Genomic DNA, 11,383 nt, shown 5'->3' with positions numbered 1-11,383 from the left:
TCATTAAATGTCACCAGCTATTCAAATTCAAAAACATCGAACGCACCAAGGCATCAAGCCCACGGTATCAGCGCATGGGATTTATTCAAAAGAAGTGAAATGCAGCTGATTGCCATTAGGCGAATCACACCACTAATTACAATCATGCAGAATTTACATCATACGATTCTGTATTAATGAGATACATTCACAAGCAATTCACAAACACGCCACTCATTTGATTATTTCCCAGTTTCAATAGGTGCTAATTTTACTGTGTTAAAATGGATTAGAGGATGAGGCGACACTAAAAGGATCCATAGCGTAAGATCTGTTTACAGTCACCCAAGAAAGCAGGACTGTAGTTACAGAATGGTGGTGTACAGCAAAGAAGCACAATCATTAACACTTCAGACAGTCCGGCTCAATGCTGACATCCCGTTGGAAGTAGTGGTCTTTCTAGAACAACATTTCAAAAGTGGGGCAGGTGACCTAGCACTGTCCTGTTGTATTTTGCGGGGTTTGTCTCCTGCTGACAGGGCACAGATACCAACATGGGGAGGACAGAATGGACAGGCAGTCTTTTGGTACAAGGAGAGGAACAGAATTCCAGCACCACAGCAGCCTTGTTGGCTCCCTTGACTGTCCCATTAAACTAAGGTAGCACTGGGGGTCATGTCTTTACACCCAAAGAAGATTGCGGCTAGCGAGTCGCTTTTCGGGGGGCAGCAGAGCCTTACAAATTACAGTCGCAGCTCCTCCTTTTGCCCCTCACTATTTTCTCTGCGGACAATGATGTGAACCACTCGTGTTTGGTTCTACATAGTTTTTAAGATAAACTGACACTATTTCTGCACAAATGAGCACTGTGCTTTCCTCCCTCATTGCGACCGCCATTTTCCTCAGCAACCGCTTTGTAGCACTGAGGAGAGTAAAATGAAGTGGGTTATTTGGAAACTACCTATTTTCCAGAATGGAGGAACGGATTTTAACAACAGAACAGCATATTTTAATACCATGACTCTTGCAGTCAACCAGCTTCCTTCCCATGTTTCCTTCCTTCAAAAACAAGTCAAGGATTTGGAAAATTAATAGAAGGAATATTTTACAACTTTGCGGTTTGCCAGAGTGTTCTGAAGGATTTGACTATTTAATTGCTTAAATGATTTCCTCTTAAGCTGCTCTGTCTACTGAATCATCTTCTCTAAATATACAGAGAGCTCATAGATTGGGTAATCTACCTAATGCTGCTTCCACCTCTGAGAAGCCAATTCTCCATTTCCTTAAAAATTCAAGTAACGGCATTCAAAAATCTCACTTTTCACGGACATATGCGAAAACACTGCAGACAGATGTAAATAAATTCTTATCCATGAGACCAGCTCTTAGATCTCTCAGTACTAGTTTGGTCTTTTCCACCCATGTCTGTTTAAAGTTACTTATAAGAACAAGACTACCACTTATGAGGATCTGTCTCATCTGAAGACATTTCTTCAAGAATGCAGAGTTGAAACTATGGACAACTCCAGACCTGTCAAAGTTAACAAAAGAATTGACTGAACTTATTGCTTAGTATTTAATAATGTTCTTTTATTACGCAATGCATTTAGTTTGCATGTGCTAAAATGGTTTCTTGACCTCTTGGTTTTAGCAGTTATCAAATGTTCTTTTTATCTTTTTATGATAATATTATTTTTCCATCCACAGGTTGTATTTTATCCTGTTTGAACAGTGCCGTCTGTCATTTACCCTTGTTCTACAAGTATCCCTGTTATCCTGTCCATGAAGCCTGACAATGTGACCTCTTCCAAGTGGCCTCACAATCCCCATTCTTCTTTGATATTATCCTTAACTAGTTTTCCTTCACTCATGTGTTTTACATTATGGTTTTAAACTTCACTTTCTTTGATGTCCGGGGCTACTTCTTTTCTTTATTTCCTCTCTCCTCTGTAGTTTTCTTAACATTGCAGCCTTTTTCTTTTCGCTCCTCCTTTTCCTCGCTTACCTATCCATACTTGGTCTACGTTACTTGTGTATTTCATGCCATTGGATATTTTTCCCTGTATTCCATCTATATATTTATAAAATGTATATCTTGGAACGTTAAGGGTTTAGGCTAACCAATTAAGCAGCAACGTGTTTTGACAAATCTCTCACAACTTAATGCTGATATTGTTCTTTCACAAGAGTCTTGCTGAAACAGAATCCATGAAATTGAAAAGAGGGTGGGTTGGCAATGTTTTCTTTTCACCTCGTAATGGTAAAAGAAATGGGGTTGTAACTCTATGTCATAAGTCTCTCAATGTTCAGTAGATTTCACAGGAAACAGGTCCTGAGGGTAGTTGGTTGGTTACTAATTTATTGACAGATAATGTACCAATTTCTATTTTTAACTTTAACGGCCGACAAATGCAGATTGTCAATTTTGGTTAGATTTTTGCAGAAAAACAGCACAATGTTGAGAGGATAATTTCATTCTTGCAGTGGATTGAAATCAGATTGTTGACTCATTTCTTGAGAATAATTCTGCATCACCTTTTGTGCCTAATAAGCTCCAGAACATGTTTGCCCACACTGTCAAGCAACGTGCACTGATTGATGCATGGAGCATTTCTAACCCAACTTGATATGAATATAATTACTTTTCCCCAGGCCACCACACTAAATCACAAATATTTGTTTCACATACCTTATCGCAGACCCTTCACTCTGCTGATATAGGTTCTATTTTAATATCTGATGATACACCTGCTCAAATTCGATTGGACATTCTGCCTAACACTTTTAATCCTACTAGATGGAGATTAAACAATGTACTCCTATCGGACACTTCCTTCACATTTGCTTTTATCTCTTGTTTCCAAGAATTTTTACAGCTTAATCATACAGACAAACTTGTTTTTCACACCATAAGCGATGCTTTTAAAGCATCAGCTTATGATTTTATTAAGAGGTTTTTCCCCAATAAAAAGAAAGCTTATGCCTTTAAAACTAATGAAGACGGTTTTGCACAAATTAAACAATTGGTATACAACTATTATATCCCCAAATATAAAGTTTGTGTCCAAGAATTTGTCGAGGTTAAATTTCAGTTTAATACATTTTCGACAAATATTGCATCTTTATTCCTTTTTAAATTCAGCACCAAGTACTATGGTGGTAAAAATAAATTGGGGACAATGCTAGCGAATTATCTTAAAATTAAGAAGAACAGGAATAAAATTGAACCTATCACAGATAGTCACTCAAATCTGTTACACAAAGATGCGGACATCTTAGAAGAATTTGCCTCATTTTATGAGACATTGTACACCTCAGAGCATGTACCTTCTCTGACGTCTTGAATTTTCTTTCATCAACACAAAAACCTTCTGATACTCACTTGGACTTCCAGGATCTTGAGGTGGACTTTACTCTTGCAGAACTGCAAAATTCTTTATCTTGTCTGATAAAGCCCCGGGCCCTGATGGCTTTATTACGGATTTTTTTTTTATTGTTCTAAATTGCTCCTTCCTACATTATTTTTATCCTTGCTTCTTTTTCTAAAGAATTGATACAGCTGAATCATTTCTACAGACACTTATAAGCCTTATTCGAAAAGATAGGAAAGACCCACAACTTTGCAAAAACTATAGACCCATTTCTCTTGTTAAAGTCTATTATAAGATTTTTTCCAAAGCTCTTGCCCTTGGCTTAGAACTCTTTTCACCTAAGCTTCTAGAAAAAGAACAACCTTGTTTTGTGAAAGGAAGATACATCTCTGACAACAGTTGTCTAATGTTTCACGTTTTATCTAAATTCACATTATTGACTGAGCCTTTAGCGGCAATTACAATAGATGCAGAGAAGGCTTTTGACCGGGATGATTGGTCCTTAACTTTTCATATTCTTCACTGGTTTGGTTTCAGACCTAAAATCATCAAACTCATCTCTCTTTTATATATTGCCCCTCAGGCTGCGATTTTTGCCAATAGACTTACTTCCCGTTACTTCACTTTGGGTAGAAGAGTTTGTTCAGGTTGTCCTCTTTCTACCTTTCTCTTTAATCTAGCATTAGAAACTTTCATTTACAGAATCAGGAACCATCAAATATAAAAGGCTTCTCTTGGAGATAACAGCAGATTAAAATTGCAGCTTATGCTGATGGCATTCTTCTATTTATTTCACCCCCATTCGATCCCATCCAAAGTCCAACATACTCCTCCTATCAGTGGGCAGGAATAGTCCACAAAGTCATTGTCTGGCTCACACAGGATGACATCGGGGCAAGGTTTCTTCCTGGCAGTGGTGAGTGTTTTGCCATTCTGAGCTCCTGGAATTTTGGTTGGATGTCCCCTCTTTCTGAGAGAGGGGGCATTGAAAGCTGATGAGACAGGAAAGCATGCAGGCATGTCCTCCTCTGACAGGGCCCCCCTTCCTGTGACTGCAACATATGTTGATGGTCTGGATGTACTTGGAGCAAAGGAAGGGGTAGATGCAGGTGGAATAGCCTTGCAGAGAGTGGTGTTGATGTCCCACAGAACCCCAACCTGGGAGAACATGTTGGTGTTCATGCCAGCCACCTTGATGTGGATGCCGGCCACGTCGGTGTGGATGCTGGCCACCTCCTGGTATGTGTCCCTCTGCAGCTCCTTGATTTCCTGGATTTCAGTCAATGCATGGCCTATGACACTTTGGGAGCCCTCGTAGACTCCCAGTACTTGGATAATGGCAGCCTGGGTGTTGGTGTCCCCAGTAGGCTCACTCTGCGGATCCACAGTTACCCTCCCACTACACCAACTCCCACTGGCCTGTGCCCTTGGCACAGGCTACACCATCCTGCTGGGTCCTGTTTCCTCCATGACTGGGGTGGTGATTGGCAGTACAGAATTCAGGCATGGGGGACACAGGATGGCACTGACTGCGCTTGATGCACAGGTTCGGGGGGCAGTTGGCTGTGTTGCAGCTGTGGTGGGAGATTTTGTTTGGGCACTGTGAGCCCAAATGTTGACATCTTCCCTGGATGAGCAGATAGGCTTGTGCCGTCATCCACCTCTTCAGGAGCATTGTCATCACTGAGGGCCTCTGGTAGAAAGGAACTCTGTTCAGTTTTCAACCTCTGTGCAGGTGCAGTGGCAGATCGAGCTGTTGAGAAATAGAAAACATTGCTAATAGTGAAAGTGAGAAATCTACATCCATGTTGTTTGTTTCAAAGTAAATAGGGCCCTAGAATGGAACAAAAAAGATAGGGATTAGCCTTGTCATCTAATTACGTGGAGTTGAAGTTGGTTACTAGACATTTGTAGACATTCAATAGATGTAGTAGATTTCATAAGCTCGTTAGCTATGCAGATATGTGGCATTTTCGCTTTAGGGATATACGTGACATCTCCAAAACTCTGCTACAAACACAGTGTAGTCATAACGTGTATTTGCCCATTTCAAGGCCTAATTGTGTCTAATACAGGAAAATACCAAGTTTGGTATATTTTTAGCACTGTTCATCGTGTGAGGAGTGCAGAGTCAAGGGGTCACCTGGCACTGCTAATGAGCCGAATTTCCTTTAAGGCTAAAATATGTTAGGGTACACAGATGTTATAGTGTCACTCATGCCAACAATAGTTTTAGTTGATGAGACAAGGACACCATCAAGCAAAATATTTAGATGCATATCTGAGTGGAGCAGTGTATGTACATTGCACAGTCCATGATAAGTGAAAATCAGTAGTAACATGGCAGACAAGAGAGAAAGGGCAAAGGTTGTTTAGCATCTTGGTTAGAGTAGCAGTCACAGGGCCTCAATGTGGTAGTGGTAGCTTTTCTATCTCAACTTACCAAGAATTGACAAATGGTGACCTGCATGATGAGTAAAGAACAGTTGTAACATGGCAGACAAGTGAGAAAGGGAGAAAGGAATCTAGCATCTTGATTAGAGTTGCAGTCACGGGGCCTCGGTGTAGAAGTGGTAGCTTTTTTATCCCAACTTACCAAGAATTGACAAATGGTGACCTGCATGATGAGAAAAGATCAGTTTTAACATGGCAGACAAGGAAGAAGGGGCAAAAGGAGTCTAGCATCTTGTTTAGAATGGCAGTGACAGGGCCTTGTGGGAGAGAACACAACACCAAAAGCAGAGAAGAGAGCAAAGAGGACATTGTGGTATTCTGAAATTGAAGTGTAACTAGCATTAGTCCACTCCACAATCTATTCCTGTAAATCCCTCAGAATTTAGAATGGCCAAGACCTTCTTCTCCCAAGGAAAGAATTTTAATGGTGTGCTGGGAGGGCTGCCTCCAGTCCTCTGAGACTTCAGGTGGTGGTTGTGGTACCTGGTATGCACCCTCTACCTGAGGCAAGTTTGCTGGACTTGGGAACCAAAACTTGGGCCTCTACTCTAATGATTTCCTCCACCATGACTTTCAACTTTTGCTCACTGAAGCATGCTTTTTTTGCCAGGCATGATGAGAAAAATAAATGTGAATGAGTATATGGAAGGAAAAACAAATAAGTTATACAGGGAAAAAATGGGAAAAAGGTGCAAACCAAAAATTACAAGTGGTGTAGAGTGCTAAATTGGAAATTTAAAATCGGTTGCTGAGAAAAGGGCTGCCTGTCTTGTGGGCTGCAGTTGGGAAGAAAGGAATCTGGTCCACAATTGGGGTGTATTTTATAGTGTGATTTGCAGATGTGTCCACTTGCCAAAGAACATCAGCTGTGTAGTTTCCATGTGTGCTGATGTGTAGTAAATCTATCCAATGGTCACTGTTGTGTTTTTTTTGTATGTGCAGCAGCTGTCTTCCTCTGTTGGGTAACTGTAGTTTGTTAACCGCTGCTGGGAGACTGTGAGTCTGGCTGTGTAGTCGTAATATGCTAAGCGGGTGGAGCACAAACCTGAGGGCATCGGAGGATGCACCAACAAGATTGCAGACCGCAGTGGACCCTGCATGAAGATTGCAGTAGCCATGGTCGGCGTTTCAGACACCAGAACTCATAATACGGCAGGAGGTAGATCGCCGGCGCAGCGGTGTCTTGAGGACACGGACGCAGCGGTCAGACCTCCAAACTCGTAATCAAGGCCTAATGCTAAAAACATATGTTGAATTTCTTGAAATATCTGATTGTTCCCTTACAATTTCAACAATTCCATGGACTTCTTTGGACTTTTTAAGCCTTTCTTTGATGGCAATCAATTTGACACTCTCACTCAAGGTTCAGTGAGGCTAGTGTTTTCCAACCTCATCTAACTAAAACCCTCAAGTTTTACTTTTTTTGTAAAATGATGTATGTCAACATGTTAGTAATTCTGGACAAAGGTTTGCTAATTTTATCCATTTTCTAGCATATTTTATCCAAGCACAACGGAGGCTATATGTTTGACATTTACATTCTGACAAAAGAATGCCCATGCTGCTGATTGTGCCTCAGAATCAATTCTTGGAATACTATTACTGCACATGAAATCCAGAGTACCTATCAGTATGATTACCTTAGCATGTGCCTGTTAGTTTTCTCCCACAGTGTTGTGCATGCATGATGATGTTGTTACTGTGATGTGTGTTGAAAGTTGTATCAGCACTCTGACTGTTCGTGTCACTTTTGAATTGCTCATCATTGGTTACTCAGGTGTTTATGAATGGAGCATGTTGCAGCTTTTCTTCAGTGGGTGCAGGTCATCTAGTTTTAATACTCAGTCTTCATCATTATTCTGGCATCCTCATTCTGCTCTTTCTCTTCTAGAAGTTAATTGACCTCATGATCTCCATCATTTGGTTCATCATCATCAATAACATCATCAAATATCTCCCAAAATCATAAGAATTTGGCTTCCTCCTCCTCATGTTCACTCTGTGATGCTGTGGGTATTAATGTAAAGTACAAATCCATTACATTCTGCTTCTCGAATACCACATAATCTTTAAAGCAATGGCTCTCTATTATTCCTTTTATGTCATGCAGTGGAGCAGATGGGGGTTTCCGGTGGGGTGGGGGACCTCGATACCAGGTATATTGTACAGTACAGGTTGAAACAGAAGGAAAAGCTTGGCTGAGATGGGCTACAGTAGAAGAGGGTGAATTACTGGATGAGTAGAGCTGCAGGAGATATAGATAAGGTGATGTATTCCACAGAGAATAGCTATGTGGGCTTTCCCATCTTCCTACTGCTGTGGTTGGAACCTGCCTCTGCCTCTGTTTTTCAAAAGAAAGTTGTGAACTACCAAACTCTTGATGTGTCAGGTTAAAGGGTACAAGCCAGATGAAGCATGATCCCCTAGTCCTCCAGGCTGGGGATTGGGCAAAAGGCTAACAACGCTGTCCCATAAAAAAAGCATGTGTTAAGAAAACAGCAGCCAGAACCTCTAAATCTTCTGGGCATGAGGGACTTCCAGAATCTCTGCATTAAACATGCCTGATTAACAGTAGTCAAAGCTACAAGGAAACTACTGACAGGGTGGCAGAAGTTCTGAGTGCCAAATACAATATCAGAATCAGATTCTGAAACGTACATTCTGTGTGTGGCTCAGGAAAGCTGGCTCAAGTAACATCTGAGATGAGATGCTGCAACCCACATATCCTGGAAGTCTGGGAAGCTTAGTGGACCCTGCTGTGTTGTTGCCTAAACTTCATCAAATCATTGGACGAAAAAGTTCCAGAGCATGGACATTTTTTACTAATAAGCATGTATCATCGGTTTACAAATGAAACAGGACACTGACAGAAGAACGAATGATGTGATGGTGGGCTAAGGTTTAAAAAATGAATGGATTTTTTTTGCGTATTTGAGCCTATGGCCTTTTTACGTAAACATACATATAAAAATGGCTTAATACAAAAAATTGGCTTATGCTAAAAGATATAAATTGTACAAGCATTATAAAAAAGTGTGTTTCGAGCACTTGTGCATGAGGATTGCCTAAGTGAAAAGTCTAATTACAGCTGAACAAAGTCCATGGAGAAGTGCAACAGAAAAATATTAAACAGTGTCTTCGGACCGTGGAAAAGATAGGTAATAAGCTTGCTCACACAAACTTTTGTATGCAAATATATTCTTGCATACCGTCTGCATGAATACCAAATTTTGAAGATCAAGTACTTTGCATCATTTTGTTCTTTTTATGCTTATATTATTTTTGTGTTATTTTTGCACATAGGAAACTTGTTGGAGCAGGAAAGGTTGTGCTGACGACTGCACAATATGTTGGGCAGGTCTCTTATATGATTTTTGTGCCAGAGGGCATAGTGCGGGTACCGTTTCATGCAGAAAGCTGACCAGGTATCTCACCTGAATTGTGCATGTCAGGGCATATCTCACATACACCTCTCACACAGACAAGCACAATTCACAACAATGGGTACTTTTAGCAAAAAATGATGCATATTACATGTGTGGAAAACTTTTGTCATTCTGCACATATCTAGTAATAGATTGCTAGAGGGAACATCCACAATTTACATTAGACCAGCAAAGGAAGCTACTTTGCTTACCCCCCCCCCCCCCCCCCAAAAAAAAAGATAGCAAAATTATTTTGCAGAAACTAGGCATGGGCGCAATTTACATTTTGCTGAAGTAATTATTGTAATTTTGATTATTATGTGGAATTCTCGAAATAAAAACATTATGACACTTCGCGTAATGACATGCTATACGTGGTAAATTGTTTCCATGAATATGCCATTAGCTATAAAAATGTACGGTGAATGCATTGGAACAACAGATTGTGAGTGGCTGTTGTTTGCTGTACTTTTGTTTGTTTTTGCCCAAGTTTTCTTGTAAAAAATTCGTTCTCATGTCAAAAAATGATGTAAGGAAGCATTTTATACTAAAGTATAATACTAAATAATGGATTCGGATTTTTGACAATTAGGTGCACTTTTTTTAACTTTGCATAATTACTCTAAAGCAAAATGCATGAATTTCACACGTCTCTAGTACAAACTCCTCTATGAAGGATATATGGACAGGAAAGGGTCTTCCTTCGCTTTCAAGATCCCCACCAGGCCTTCGCTCAGTCATAACGCAATTCTTCTCCTTGACTGCAGGCCAGAGTAACAAACAGTATTGTATATCCTCAATTTTGTGTCACCTCTGAGCGTGACCCCAAATGAAGATTCGTCCTTTGGGTCATTTTCAAGCCCAGCAACAGGGGCTCTGCTCTCACTAGGGTAATAATCTCCTTTAGGGTTGAGATACATGCTGAACAGGAGGTGGGAGATGTGACAAAGACAGGGAGAGAGAGGTCGAGACAGGATGGGGGGAGAGAAGGAGAGAGATGCCAAAAAAGCGCAATGAGAATGAACAGAAAACGACGCTGTCCCTCCCACCTGAATGCAGCATCTTGTACCCAGCGCCTCCTCCGCCAGCTGCGCAGCTCTCCTCGTGCCAGGGGCGCGTTCCCTCGCGATGCATGGAATAATGCGTTATTGCACCCCCTGGAACAATTCTAGAACAAGCGAGAACGCAAAGCCTTTGATTGAAGCTAATTAGCTGCTGCTTGATCGCCAGAACTTGACAAAGTTTTGTCAGCAATGCTGCGGATCACTCTTTTCCTTGTTCCGGTCGGTGAGTTTTTCTTTTTTTGACGGAAGGCGCAGGCATAAAATTGAAACAGCGTGTTTTGTAGTTGCTCTGGCCACTCTTTAGAAGCTTCTCCGGATTTTGGCAACAGCAGCTTCAATTGTGAACACCTGGTTTATGAGCAATTCCAGACACCGCGGCGATTGCAAAGCCCATATTCCACTTAATGGCCGCTGAAAGAAAAAATGCAATTTCTTGCTGGATTCCGAGTGCCACAAACAGAGGCAACTTGGCTGGTTTTCCATTAAGTTTCAACTTTGTCCACATTTAAGTAAACGCTGAGATTTAGATGGGCGCTGCTGGTGAGAAAGCTACGTGTCTCACCAGCGACTCTTAATTCTAGCTCATCTCCCTTGTTGTATAGTCATAGCTTGCTAGCTAATACTATTGGAAAGAACTATTGTTATTACCAATGCTTGATAATACTGATACCGTGCGTTTCGCTCCACTGAGAGAAGTATTTGGCTGTTTATTGTATTATTGCACTTTCTAACAAGTGCTTTATTTGGAATGCACGAGAGACTATTTTACATCTGCGATAGGCTCCTTGTTTGTCACATCTAGGGGCATATCAGCAACACCCGGCGATAATTATCGCTCAGCGCTCTTAGCGTGAGGATAATTATCGCCGGGTAACGTGGATTTTTATCGCTGAGATAGCGTGCTATTAGCAACGCTTATCTCCTCAGCGATAAAAATCCTCACGCTAACTGCCTAACAGATTATTGCTGAAAACTCAGCGATAATCTCACATAGTGTGGCGTTAGCTTGCTGATAGGGACTCACAAACTTAGCCATGATATCCACCTTCCGTAGGATATCATGACTAAGTCAGTCCTGAAGCAGATGTAA

The 11,383-nt window shown here is 41.1% G+C and overlaps 1 long non-coding RNA gene across 1 annotated transcript in view; it reads right to left on the bottom strand.

Annotated features, from left to right (window-relative positions):
* Positions 1–3,749: 3,749 nt before the first annotated feature.
* Positions 3,750–11,383, bottom strand: part of LOC146857492 (uncharacterized) — a 32,471-nt gene continuing 24,837 nt past the window's right edge. Inside the window, exon 3 of the long non-coding RNA XR_014979912.1 lies at positions 3,750–5,103. This is a non-coding gene — a long non-coding RNA (uncharacterized LOC146857492). The remainder of the gene's footprint in view (positions 5,104–11,383) is intronic.

The sequence above is a fragment of the Triturus cristatus genome, chromosome 3_2 (genome assembly GCF_964204655.1).
Source record: "Triturus cristatus chromosome 3_2, aTriCri1.1, whole genome shotgun sequence".
NCBI lineage: Eukaryota > Metazoa > Chordata > Amphibia > Caudata > Salamandridae > Triturus > Triturus cristatus.
Note: the sequence above shows the minus strand (reverse complement) of the source record. Positions and strands in the feature narration are given on the sequence as shown.